This window comes from Bos indicus, chromosome 18 (genome assembly GCF_029378745.1).
Source record: "Bos indicus isolate NIAB-ARS_2022 breed Sahiwal x Tharparkar chromosome 18, NIAB-ARS_B.indTharparkar_mat_pri_1.0, whole genome shotgun sequence".
In the NCBI taxonomy this organism is placed as follows: Eukaryota; Metazoa; Chordata; class Mammalia; order Artiodactyla; family Bovidae; genus Bos; species Bos indicus.
The window spans coordinates 41,007,704-41,020,370 of NC_091777.1; the positions used below are offsets into that span (position 1 = coordinate 41,007,704).

The 12,667-nt window shown below is 49.7% G+C and overlaps 1 long non-coding RNA gene across 1 annotated transcript; it reads right to left on the minus strand.

Annotated features, from left to right (window-relative positions):
• Nucleotides 1-1,672: 1,672 nt before the first annotated feature.
• LOC109572148 (uncharacterized) lies at nucleotides 1,673-10,928 on the minus strand. The gene is made up of 4 exons (XR_011561822.1): nucleotides 10,789-10,928; nucleotides 6,771-6,861; nucleotides 4,081-4,171; nucleotides 1,673-2,726 (listed from the first exon to the last, which is right to left on the minus strand). It is a non-coding gene; the product is annotated as an uncharacterized lncRNA (long non-coding RNA).
• Nucleotides 10,929-12,667: the final 1,739 nt, after the last annotated feature.

Genomic DNA, 12,667 nt, shown 5'->3' on the forward strand with positions numbered 1-12,667 from the left:
TAGCCCTGGAGATGAAAGCCCCAGGAAGAGTCCAAGAGCTCAGGAGAGGCTGGGAGACCGAAGGACAGCTGGAATCCGGAGGGCAGCGGTATGAAACGCAAGCATGGAGTGGAAGCTGTGCTTGTGCTCGGGAGGGAGGCTGTTGAGTCCTTCCAAGTAGTCCTGGAAAAGTGGAGTGGAAGGAGACAAAGGCAGATGAGGTGACAGAGGCTACATCACAAAGGGCTTCTGCACATTAAGCTCAAGACGGGGCTGATACCCCTGGCGGAAGAGCTGGTGCGAGAGGAGAGTGAGGCTCAGAGCAATGTGTGGACACAGGTTGAGGAAACAAGCCCAGAGCCATGCTTTTGTGCCACGGGAAAGTGACCGTGCAGGAAGGCGATGGGGCATCGAGGGGACTGCCCTGCGTGGGGACTGCCCTGCAGCACTCCCAGGCAACAGTGATTTTGGGCTCTGCACCTCTGCAACCTCAGCCAGTTGAAACCTCATCTCCTGCAGTAAGGACCCTTTCTGGACCCACACTGATGTCATTTCTTCATTGGGCTCTGGAGGCAGTTACCTGGAGCTGGGACCTTTCCCTGCCATTTCACAAGGTGATTTTGGGCACCATGCTTAAGTTCTCCAAGCCTAGTAATCCTCAGATGTGAAATGGGGATGATAATAACAGTCTTTGTTCCATAAGTTAAGAGAGAGGTTAAACAGGAGAATGCATAAAAAGTCTTAGCCTAGCACGTAGAACATTAAAAAGAAACAGTAATAGATGGTTGCCCTTGCTATTATTGCTGCTGCTGGTGGTGGTAGTACAAAGGTAGGCAGTCAGACTGAGGCCTGAGCCGGGAGTAGCCCTGCAGTGGGGACTCCAGGAACACGTGGCACTTGCTCTGAGGTGCTCTTAGCCTCCATAGGCTCCTCCCTGCAAGCCTGCTCCCTGGCCCTCCCCAGGCTTCAGCTCCATCTCACTCCTGCCCTTCCTGGGCAGCCTCCTGGAAAGTATCATATACACCTGCTGTCCCTCCTCCTTCAAGCTCCTCCAGTGGGGCTTCTGCCCCGCTCACCACACACTACCCTGCCAAGGCCACCTGAGATGGCCATGTGGCAAAGCTAATGGTCATGTGGTACTCTTTAGCCTTCATCTCACGGGGCATCTTTGCCACACTTAGCACGGCTGACCCCACCTTCCTTCCAAAAACCTTTTGCCCTCCCTTGACTTCTCACACAGACACACTGGCTGGCCCCGTGGTAACCCTCCCTAATCCCACAGTGTCTCTTTCCTCCTCAAAGGAAACCACCACCCTGAGGTCCAGGTGGATGATTTCCACACCTATATTTAGAATTCTATCATTTATATCTGGATTCATAAGCAATAGATTTACAGAAACACTGCTTTGGGTGTTTTTAAAATTCACATAAGTGTAATAGAACTTCACACATCAGGACTTTCCTGGTGGTCACTGGTTAAGAATCTGCCTTCCAACACAAGGGATGTGGGTTCGATCCATGGTCTGGGAAGAGTCCATCTGCCTTGGAGCAACTAACCTTTTGGGCCGCAACTCCTGAGCCCATGCTCTAGAGTCTATGAGCCACAACTAGAGATAGACCCGCATACCACAGTGAATAGCTCATGCAGCCAAAACAAAAAACAAACAAACAAAAAAACCCTTACACATCATAATACCACTTGCTATCTTTTTCAACTTTATTTTCAACATTTATCCACGTTGATACCTGTAGGATAGGGTTTACTCATTTTCAACTGCGATAAGTTTCCTCTTCAGTGAGCATGCCACAGCGTATACCTTCTACATGTATATGTGTAGGTTTCCAGTTTTTTTCACCATCACAGACAGTGCTGCAGTCCACATCTTGTGCACACGTGTGCCATGTGTATTAACTCCCTAGGACACATTCCTAGATGGGGAATTGCCATGTCAAAGGGGATGTGCTGTTGCAACTTGCTAGATGTGATCGGTTACTTCCCCAAGTTGTGCCAATTTATTCTCCCAGGCGAGGAGTGTGAGAGTTCCTGCCTTCCCACATCTGCTCCAGCTTTTTGGTAATGTCATCTTTTTTCCCCAGTAAAATTGCTGTTATTTAACTTTACTGGTTTTCCTATAATTGCAATAGTGCAGCATATTTGTTATAATGTTAGAGTACTACAAACACACACAACATCAAAAGTGAAAACTCCCCAGAAATGCCATTCTGTTTTGGTGTTAAAAGAGTGTACACTGCTCCAGAATTTTTTCTGTTCATACAACTAACATGAATAAGTGAAAATATTTGCTGTTTCCTTCAACTGTATCATCTCTAAGTAGTTTAAAATGCACATAAAAACTTGCTGTTTTGTTTTTACTTTTCAGTGGTGGCTTGCCAATTTATTTCATTGCTTAGCACATAATTTCAGGGTCTAGCACATTAAATATTTTCTCCATGTGTACATGGATTGATCCTTACATGTATAATCACTTTCATTAAGTTTCTTCTCTTCCATGCTCAGGAGAATGTATGCTACTAACATTAAGATTGAAAAGCTAAACATCAACAGGAAAGAGTCAGGCCTCTGTCTCTGCCTTCTCTGAGCAGTCCTTCTCTGAGCAAAGGAGCCACATAGTTCCTGGGAGGGTTGCAAGAGTGGGATGACAAGCAAGTGCCCAGGTTCCAGTGCATCATCAGACAGACATCATCCATTCTCCAAGACTGTGGTGAAGCAGTGTAGCAGTGCCTTCCTTAATAGAAAAAAAAAAAAAGTGCAAAGTTAACATATCCTAACGGTCACAGCCTAGGTCATCCAGAAGGTTCTCTGTGTCTCCCTTGCTAAACACCTAACCGCGCTCTCTCTTGTTAAGAGATGAGCAGTGAACATTCGATCTGTGTGAGGTAATGACTTGGTCTGAAGTGAGTCCCTTGGAATTCTGTGTACTCCATCCCAGAGGCTGTGGGGGTCCCTGCAGCAGACAGAACGGATCTAGAGGTGCCACCTCAGGGCTGTATGTCCTATGCTGGTGTGCCGGGTTTGTTGTGTCTGGGCTGCAAAAGGGGTTTGAAAACATTTGAGCCAACATTTAAAACTTGGGAGAGTTCACATACAGACATGGCTCCCAGATCTGGGCAGCACCATCAGTCTGCAGAGAACCAGCGTTCCCACCACACTCCCTGCTGCCTCGCAGGACCCGCTGCTTTGATCTTTACTTAGGCAACCCATGACTCTATCAAAAGTGAGAAAACAGTATAGATCAAGAAAGTGGAATGTCTCAAGAGAAGTGGCACAGAGGGCAAATTTCTCTCTGAAGCACAGAATATTTGAACAGGTTTAATTTTCAGGACAAAATGTCTTGGTGTCCAAAGGTATGTTCTTTATCTGCCTGGCTCCCACAGAAAAGTTTCAGACTTCTGGATTTTACAGGAGAATTTCAGCTGGCCATCACTCAAAGGTATATAGGGCTTTTAGCTCATCATTTGCCTGCCCTGGGCCTCTGGTTCCTCACCCACCCAGTGGGCAGTGTGGCCACAGCACGTGCCTCTGAGGGGTTGCATTGCTTTCTGTTTCTCTTCAGACTCTAGTCTTCCAGGTGGTGATAAGAGATGGGTTTAGGGTATTTTCAGGTTTGCAATCACACTTTAGGGAGCCACCCCCTACTTCCTGCCATGCAAAGGAGTTTCGTTTCTCTAGATGTCAGGAAGGCAACAGCATGCTGCAGACGTCAGACTGGCAAGCAGGTGGCGGAAAGCCTCCTAGGGGCTGAGAGCTGCCTCACCTCCTCCTGGGCGTCCAGGTTTCCTGGTGACCCTCAGGGTGACCTTTGACCTTCAGCCCAGCTAGGGCACATCAAGGCCAGAGTTTGGGCAGGTGTGATTCCAGGGCTGCTGCCAGAAAATTGACCTCTACCCAAAGGCTGGTGCCTGAAAAGTTCCTGGCCTGAACATGGTCTTGAGTGGGAGGGACCTTGGGCTTCCCTCAGAAGCCTCAACCTTAGGGTGGGCTTTGTTCTTCCCTGAATGGAATTCTGCCCTGTGCTACTGGAAAATGCTCTAAATCTGCCTCTGTGATGGAGAAAACTGAGGTTTGAGAAGACAAATTACCATGGAAAAAGATGAGTTTCCAGATCTCAGGAGTGATTTTCTGCACTATTCATTTTAGCAGTGTCCAGGGCAGCGGAAAGAGAGGGCTTGTCTGTGGACGAGATAGATGCAGAAGCCAATAAAGAATTTATGGGAAGCACAAAAGGCTGTCTGGATGGGTTTTATTAATTACATTTCTTTTATCCTCACAACAATGGCACCTCAGTAATCTACACTGACTGTGCTCAATTGATGCTAATGATTTCATCCTTTTGTTTCTGTTCAAAAAAAAAGAGAAAAGGTCTGTCTGCCCAGTTAGTCAGGCCCAGCATGAGCCTGGAGCCCAGCAAGGCCCTGGAAGCACTCCTCTGGGGCCCTCCCCCATCATCTGCGCACCCTGGCACTCCCTGGCAATGCCTGGCGATGGTCATTTGCTGTGTCCCCAACCAGGCCCTGCCCCCATCCTCCTCCACCCTACTTCTCCATAACTCCCTGTACAGGTACTCTTATGTGGGTAATGAGTCCTCTGGGTGGAGTGACAGGCAGGGAAGGTGTGTGTGTGTGTATGTGTGTGTGTGCGTGCACAGCAGTATTTTGTTATTCAGTCGCTCAGTTGTGTCTCACTCTTTGCAACCCCAAAGACTGTGACATGTCAGGCTTCCCTGTTCTTCACCATCTCTTGGAGCTTGCTCAAACTCATGTCCCTTGAGTCATTGATGCCATCTAACCATTTTGTCCTCTATCGTCCCCTTCTCCTTCTGCCTTCAACCTTTCCCAGCATCAGGGTCTTTTCCAATGAGGCAGCTCTTGGCATCAGGTGGCCAAAGTATTGGAGCTTCAGCATCAGCATCAGTCCTTCCAATGAATATTCAGGACTGATTTCCTTTAGGATGGACTGGTTGGATCTCCTTGCAGTCCAAGGGACCCTCAAGAGTCTTCTCCAACACTACAGTTCAAAAGCATCAATTGTTCAGTACTCAGCCTTCTTTATGGTCCAACTCTCACATCCATACATGACCACTGGAAAAACCATAGTTTTGACTAGACGGACTTTTGTCAACAAAGTAATGTCTCTGCTTTTTAATATGTTGCCTAGGTTGGTCATAGCTTTTCTTCCAAGGAGCAAGTGTCTTTTAATTTTGTGGCTGCAGTCACGATCTGCAGTGATTTTGCAGCCCAAGAAAATAAAGTCTGTCATTGTTTCTCCATCTATTTTCCATGAAGTGATGGGACCAGATGCCATGATCTTTGTTCTTTGAATGTTGAGTTTTAAACCAGCTTTTTCACTCTCCTCTTTCACCTTCATCAAGAGGCTCTTTAGCTCCTCTTCACTTTCTGCCATAAGGGTGGTGTCATCTGCATATCTGAGGTTATTGGTATTTCTCCCAGCAATCTCGATTCCAGCTCCTGTTTCATTCAGCCTGGCATTTTGCATGATGTCTTCTGCATATAAGTTAAATAAGCAGGGTGACAATATACAGCCTTGACATACTCCTTTTCCAATTTGGAACCAGTCTGTTGTTCCATGTCCAGTTCTAACTGTTGCTTCTTGACCTCTGTACAGATTTCTCAGGAGGTAGGTAAGGTGGTCTGATATTTCCATCTCTTTAAGAATGTTCCACAGTTTGTTATGATCCACACATTCAAAGGCTTTAGCATAGTCAGTAAAGCATAAGTAGATGTTTTTCTGGAATTCTCTTGCTTTATTTGGTATACCTCACCTAAGGGTTCTTTTTGAAGAAAGAAAAAAGGAGGTTGAGTTGCTTTCCTCCCACAGTCCCTATCTCTTATTACTAAATTTTGTTGTTTTAGCATAAGTTAGAAAGGGTATATGTGCTGGGGGCATGGCAGTGAATGAAATTGTCATGAATCATTTATTTGCCCATGTCTGCTGTCATCCTTCCACCTCGGAACCCAGGAGGAGCTGTCAGCAATGGCCTTGAAGAGTTTCCACACTCCAGTGTGATAAACCTCAATGTCTTTTTCTCCTTCTTCTTCTTATGCTACCCCATAATGTGCTGCTGCACCTCTGGCCCAGGAGAGAAGCCCAAGGAAAGCGTGTAGGTGATAAACAATGTTTCCTGTTACAAATGAATGAGGCAAGTGTGCATGCCTGACACCTCTGCCATTGTCTGAACACCAACTTCATTAGCCCAGGATGCATGGGGTGGTATACAAACTGCAGAGCCCTGTACCAGACCCTCACCTGGAACACCCCTCAGAGGGCTTTCAGGATGGGGTTTGGATGGCTCTCCTGCACATTTCACATTGGCATGTGCCCTCATCCCCATGCCAGGCAGCCCTGGTTTGTGGGAAGACCCTAGAAGGGATCCCAATGTGGTCATATCCACCTGTAGCTCAGGCAGGGCAGTTGTGGAATTTCTAAGCAGGAGGCTTAAGAGTGCCCTGCAGCTGAAGGTAGGGGCTGTGGTATATCCTGAGCTGCATCTGCATCTTAGTGTTTACTGAGGTTGTTTTGGGAGGAACTGATGGTGACGATGGAGGGGGTCAGAGCTGCTTTGGCTCCCACTCTCTAGCACTGCCAACCTCCTTCCTGCTGTACCTGCCTTTCTACCCTCTAAGCCCCGTCTTCACAGGCAGTGGGGGCCAATCTGCATAGCTGGTGACCCAGGCTGGCACCCTTGGTGAAGCCCACACTGAGAGAAGACCAGCACTGAGAGGTTGCTGGAGGGCCGCATGTGCTCACTTACCCTGAGCAGCTGCTGGCCTCTGGCACACTCTGCTGCTATAAAAATATCAGCACTCTGCCCCAGCTCCTGGAGAAAGTCTCAGCGTGACAGCCTGCAAAGTAATCCTACATTTGAATTTCATCTAAAAATCCTGGTTTCCTCCAGACAAGCTCAAACCTGCACAGATGGCCCCTCACACCAAAAAGTAAAAATAACAAAAGCTTGCAATTCTGGGCCTCCCTTTTTCTCTGGGCAGATGTGCTGCTGCACATTTCAGGAGATGCACAGCCTGCTTATGGGCAGCAAGCCCTCACCTCTTGAACAATTCTACTCACCCCTTCTGGTGTGCTGGTGGGGAGCAGTCATGGCCTATCAGGGTGTTTCTGTGGTGCCTGGGCCTTTGGAGTCGGGCAGGGAAATCCAAGGTGGGGAGGAAGAGTGAAAACTCATTCCTCACTCAACTACCCAAGACTGGCCACATGGCCATACATGAGATGGTGCAGGGAAATTGTTGAGGGTTTTGAGTGAAAGTCGCTCAGTTGTGTCCGACTCTTTGCAAACCCACGGACTCTTTGCAATCCCATGGACCGTACATGGCCATGGAATTTTCCAGGCCAGAATACTGGAGTAGGTAGCCATTCCCTTCTCCAGGGGATCTTCACAACCCAGGGATAGAACTCAGGTCTCCCACATTGCAGGCAGATTCTTTACCAGTTGAGCCACCAGCTAGGGTTTTGAGGTAGTCAGTAAAAGTTGGGGCATGAGGCTGCCATGCATGTCAAGGGCAGGTGTCAGGGTGGGAGAGAGGGAGCTCTGGGGGTTCCTGATTTTCTGAAATCTCTACCTTCAAATCCCAGCAGGCCACAGGAATTACAATTCCCATTAATTCTCTCCACCAGTATTTGCCAAGAGCGTCTATGCTGGGCCCAGAAGATACAGTTATAGACAAGACAGACCTAGAGGGTACAAGCCCAGCAAACACAGAGTCGAGGTCACCTGTGGGCTGGGTGGCCACAGACCCACTGATCAGGAAGGCCATAGAAGGAGGCCAGAGCAGGGGGTCTAGAGAGAGGCCAGAGGAGGCAGAAGCCCCTGCTAGAGACACCAGGAGAGACACTTCTAGGCTGGGTCCACCTCTGAGGAGCCATGTGACCCTGAGTACCCAAGGCTCACATTTCTTTCTCATCCAGAAATGGTGGCTGTGGTCTTGGCTCCAGTGGAGGGTCATATGACAGAGAGACAGTCAGTGGCAAGTGAAACACAATTCAAACAGCCAAGAGAAAAAAAGAAATTCTTGGATACAGACCTCTGGATAGCCCAGGGACGTATTTAGCCTCAGGCATGGCATGGCTGGATCTGGGTGTTTGCATGCTGTCCTCTGGAATCTAATGCCCTTGCTCAGCTCAGCTTTGTTCTATGCCGATCTCGTCTTCCATGTGATATCTGCCAGTATCTCCAAGCTGATATTTCTACCAGCAAGCCCTTCCTCAATCTCTAGCCAAAGTCCTGGGGATGATTCTCATGGGTCCAGTGAGTTACATGCCTATCTCTTCTCTAATCACTGTGGCCAGGAGGATGTAGTGCTCTGATTAGCCAGGCAGGAGCCAGCCGGGATGGAGTTAGTGCCATGTGAACTACCTGGTCTCACAGACAGGGTGAAGGGATGCTAGAGTGGAGAAAACGGGAGCAAACACAGAAACAAATAACAAAACTCTCCCAAACAATGGTTGACAGCCAAGATATGAGCATGCTCTGAGATAGCCGCAAAAATCCTGCTTCCAACAATGTTCATCTCACTATAGGTGTGTGGCCACTGTTATTCAACCCTTAAGCGCCCTTGACTCCACAGTGCTGGTCTCTATGCCAGGTCCAAGATGCAGAGAAGGTTCTAGACACTCCTGTGGGAAAGCCTGCCCCACACCTGGTCTCAGGGTAGGAGCAGCCTAACACTGAAGTCTGCTTCACACTCAAACCCTGCAATTTTCCTCTCTGGTGTCTGCTAGGTTTCCCTATGTTTTACTTCCATCTTCCTCTTCCTTAGACCAGTACCCAAGATCCCCAGTCTGGCCTGGAGGAAAAAAGACAGAGATCAGGAAGGTCCTCACTAGCCAAAGCACCTAGCCTGTGCCTCTCACGCACAAAGCGTTTGTTTGCCACCCAGAAGACCACTGCGCATAGACTTGCCCTCCTTAGTAGAATAAAGGTATGAATCCAACATTCCACCACAGTTCAGGGAGGCACTATCCAAACAGGGGCAGCCAAACATGCGTGGCCCTTGGTCCTGGGATGGGGGTGGGGACAAAGCAAGTAGCATTATCAGAGACAGACATGCTGATACTGGTTAGTAGGTAAGTGAACTGGGAGGAGGCAAATAGAAGGCTTCAGTTTCTGGGCCACCACACAGGCTTGTGTGACTGCCCTGACACGTCTCAGGGACTGGATCAGGGCAAGTGGCTGTTCAATGGTGCATTCACAGTACCTTCCATAAAAAAGATCTTTAGAGAAGAACTGACCTCAAGGTTTGGGTTTCGATTCAGACAGCAAGAAACCAAGTTCTTAGTCCTGGCCTGAATGCTCCCAACAGTGTGCACGGCACTGTTGTTAAGGTTCTAGTTTAGTCATTTAATTCTCCCACAACCCCGTTTCAAACAAAAGGTACAGATAGAGGGAGATTCAGCAACTTGTCCAAGGTCATGGGGTTGGGGAGCGGGCACGACAGACACTGGTTTCAGGGTCCGTGGCTGCACTTCATGAAAAGCCGGGGCCTGGTTATTCCATTAACCAGTTTACATGAACCCCAAAACCAAACCGAAGGTTGGGGCCCAAATATCTGCTTTCTGGTACCTTGGGCCCTATGGTGGCTCCTAGGGTGCCCGGCTGCACGGCCCTGGGAAGGGCGCTTGTTACCCGCCCTGGAGCCGGGCAGCTCAGCTCCTGTGCCCAGGACACTCTCTTTAAAGAAACCTGCGCACTCTGCCCGCCCCTCCCAGGCCACCCCGGCCCCCTGGCGGCCACCGACTCTGCGAGCTGCGCTCCAGGTCACGCGGCGCGGACGGAGGAGGAGGAAGAGAGATGGAGGAAGCGGAGGAGGAAGAGGAGGAGAAAGGAGGGAGGAGGGCCTGAGTGGAAGTCGGCTCTGGGAAGGAGCGCTGACTGCTCCCGAGTGCCCAGCGCGCCGCTGCAGGGGGCGCTGACGACCCCCGGCTCAGGCAAGAGCAGGGTGGGCCAGAAGGAGGGCCAGAGGTCCCCGCCAGCTCCATCCCCTCAACTACGACACCCTGGCGGAAGCTATCGTGACGATTCGCTGAGCGCCGCCTCTGAGACTCCTCTGGAGGCGGGCACCACTGCTACCTCATTGTACAAACTGGGAATCTTAGGCTTCACGGAGTGCCCTAGACCAGCCCCAGCCCCAAAGGGCGGCAGCAGGACGCCAGGAGCAGGATCTCGGCCCCTGCACAAAAGAGCCAGGCTGACTGCATTGGGATCTTGGATGCACCACTTTCTGGCCACATGGCTTTGGAAAAGATTCTTAGCCGCTGAGGGCTCCGCTTTCCTCATCTGGGAAATGGGATAGTGCCTACCTATCCCTGGGAATGGGATAGTGAGGTCAGGCACTATCTAAAGGTTTATTACCGTCCTTTAGACCAGGGCCTGACACTGCTGCGCCGACCTCAGTGCCTGCCATTCCTAGCAGGGGTTTAGCTGAATGGAAGGAACTGAGCCTCAGTGGGGCGCACGCGGGCTTGGGCCTGGCCTCTGCCTCCCAGCCTACCGGCCGCGCGCCGCAGCAGCCTGCCCGACTTTCTGCGAGCAGCTAGCTGACACCACCTTCAGGGCTCAGGCTGCGCTCCACGTGCGGCATGTTTACCCACGTGATGCCGACCCACCCACCGTGCCCGGGCTCCGCCCCCGCTCCCGCCCCTCTGAGGCTACTGGCTCGCGGCTGAAAGCTGTCGGTACGGCTGCTCCGCGCTGGAGACACCGAGCGCGACCTCACGCCGCCCCGATGCCTGCCCAGGAGACTAAACAGGCTGCTCACTCTTTAGGCACGCCGGGCGCGGGCGCTGCGCTGGATCCGCACCGAAACGGGATGAGCCATGGGTCCAGTCCATCTCAGAGACCCTATACGGAGTGCGCCCCAAGGGAGGGGCGGGACCAGAGCTACTGGGGGCGGGCCCAGAGGCGAGGGCTCCTCAGAGGGCGCCCAGGGGAAGGGGCGGGTCCGGGGCGGATGGGGGCGGGCCCGCGGGCGGGGCCCTTCCTGCGCACGCGCTCCTTCAGGTTGGGCCCGGGGGCGTGGCCGTTCCGGGGGCGTGGCGGGCCTTGTCAGTGCCGCGGCGCAACAGCTCTGGGCTCTAATGCCGGTAGCAGTTGGCTAGATCCTTCCAGGCGAGGTGGAACTCGTTGAAGCTCGGTCATTAGCGGAAGTGTACATTCAGTCCCAGATTCCTGTACAATCTCAGTAGAGCCACTCCCGGCTCCTTGATTTTGTCCCCTTGACTTCCTCAGCCGGCCTTCCTCCTGTCTCCTTGACATCCTCTGCCGCCCCACAGTTGATGTTGCACAGGTCTCCGGCCTCAGAACCGCTGGCTTCTAGGCTGACTCTGGGAGACTTGGTCCACTCTCTGGTTTAACTTCCACTTCTGTGCGGGTAGTCCGATAGTTCTACCAGTAGTTAGCACACACGTGCTAGGCACTTTTATAAGTGCTTTGTGACTTATTCACCAATAACCGCTTGGACGCGTTAAAGCTGTCTCACATCCGAGACCACTGCCTTCAGCTCCATATCCTTCCATCCAGATGCCCACTCGACCCCTCACTGGATGTTCCACAAGCCTCTCTGAATAAATACATCTGAAGTGGAACCTCAGTTCAGTTCAGTCGCTCAGTCGTGTCCGACTCTTTGCGACCCCATGAACCGCAGCACGCCAGGCCTCCCTGTCCATCACCAACTCCCGGAGTTCACCCAAACCCATGTCCATCGAGTCAGTGATGCCATTCAACCATCTCATCCTCTATCGTTCCCTTCTCCTCCTGCCCTCAATCTTTCCCAGCATCAGGGTCTTTTCAAATGAGTCAGCTCTTGGCATCAGGTTTCTCCCCAGATCTCCTGCTCAGTGAATAACATCGCCATTCCCCTAGTCACTGAACCGGGCTTGCGTTCAGTTTTTCCTTTTTTTTTAAAATTTAGATTTCACATATAAGGGCTCTCCTACAGTATTTGTCATTCTCTGTCTGACTTGTCTCACTTTGTCTAATGTCCTCAAAGTTCATCCATTCTGTTAAATATTACTGTCAAACCATCATCAACATAGAAAACAAGAGAACCAACAGGCTAATTAACCTAATAAAAAACTGAACAAAGGTAACTTTATAAAATCAGAATATAAAGCCAACAATGGGTCCCTTGGCAATAATAATACATTTCTTGAAACTGTAATAAAAACAACTTGCATGATACTGAACTATTTAGGAATTCACCTAACAAAAAATGCACAAGATCTTTAGGACACTAACTCTAAAATTCAAATATATATATATATATCTAAAAGAAACTTGAATACATAGATAAATAATGGGATGTCTCAACGTTGGAAGGATGATCTATATATTCAACACAATTCCAGTAAAATAAAATTCTAGCCCGATTGTGTTGGAACTTGGGAAACTGATTTTACAATGTGTACGGAAGAATAAAGGTCCATAATAGGCTAAGAGCAAATTTGAAAAAGAAGAACAAGGGGAAGGTCTTACTCTATAGGCATTAAAACAGATTACAAGACCAAGTAATTAAAATATTGTGATATTGGTATAGACAAATAGATGACTGGAATAGTTTGAAACACCCAAAATGAATTCATTTATATAACTTGGTATGTGATAGAGAAAAAAATTCCAAATGATTAGAGAAGATCTAA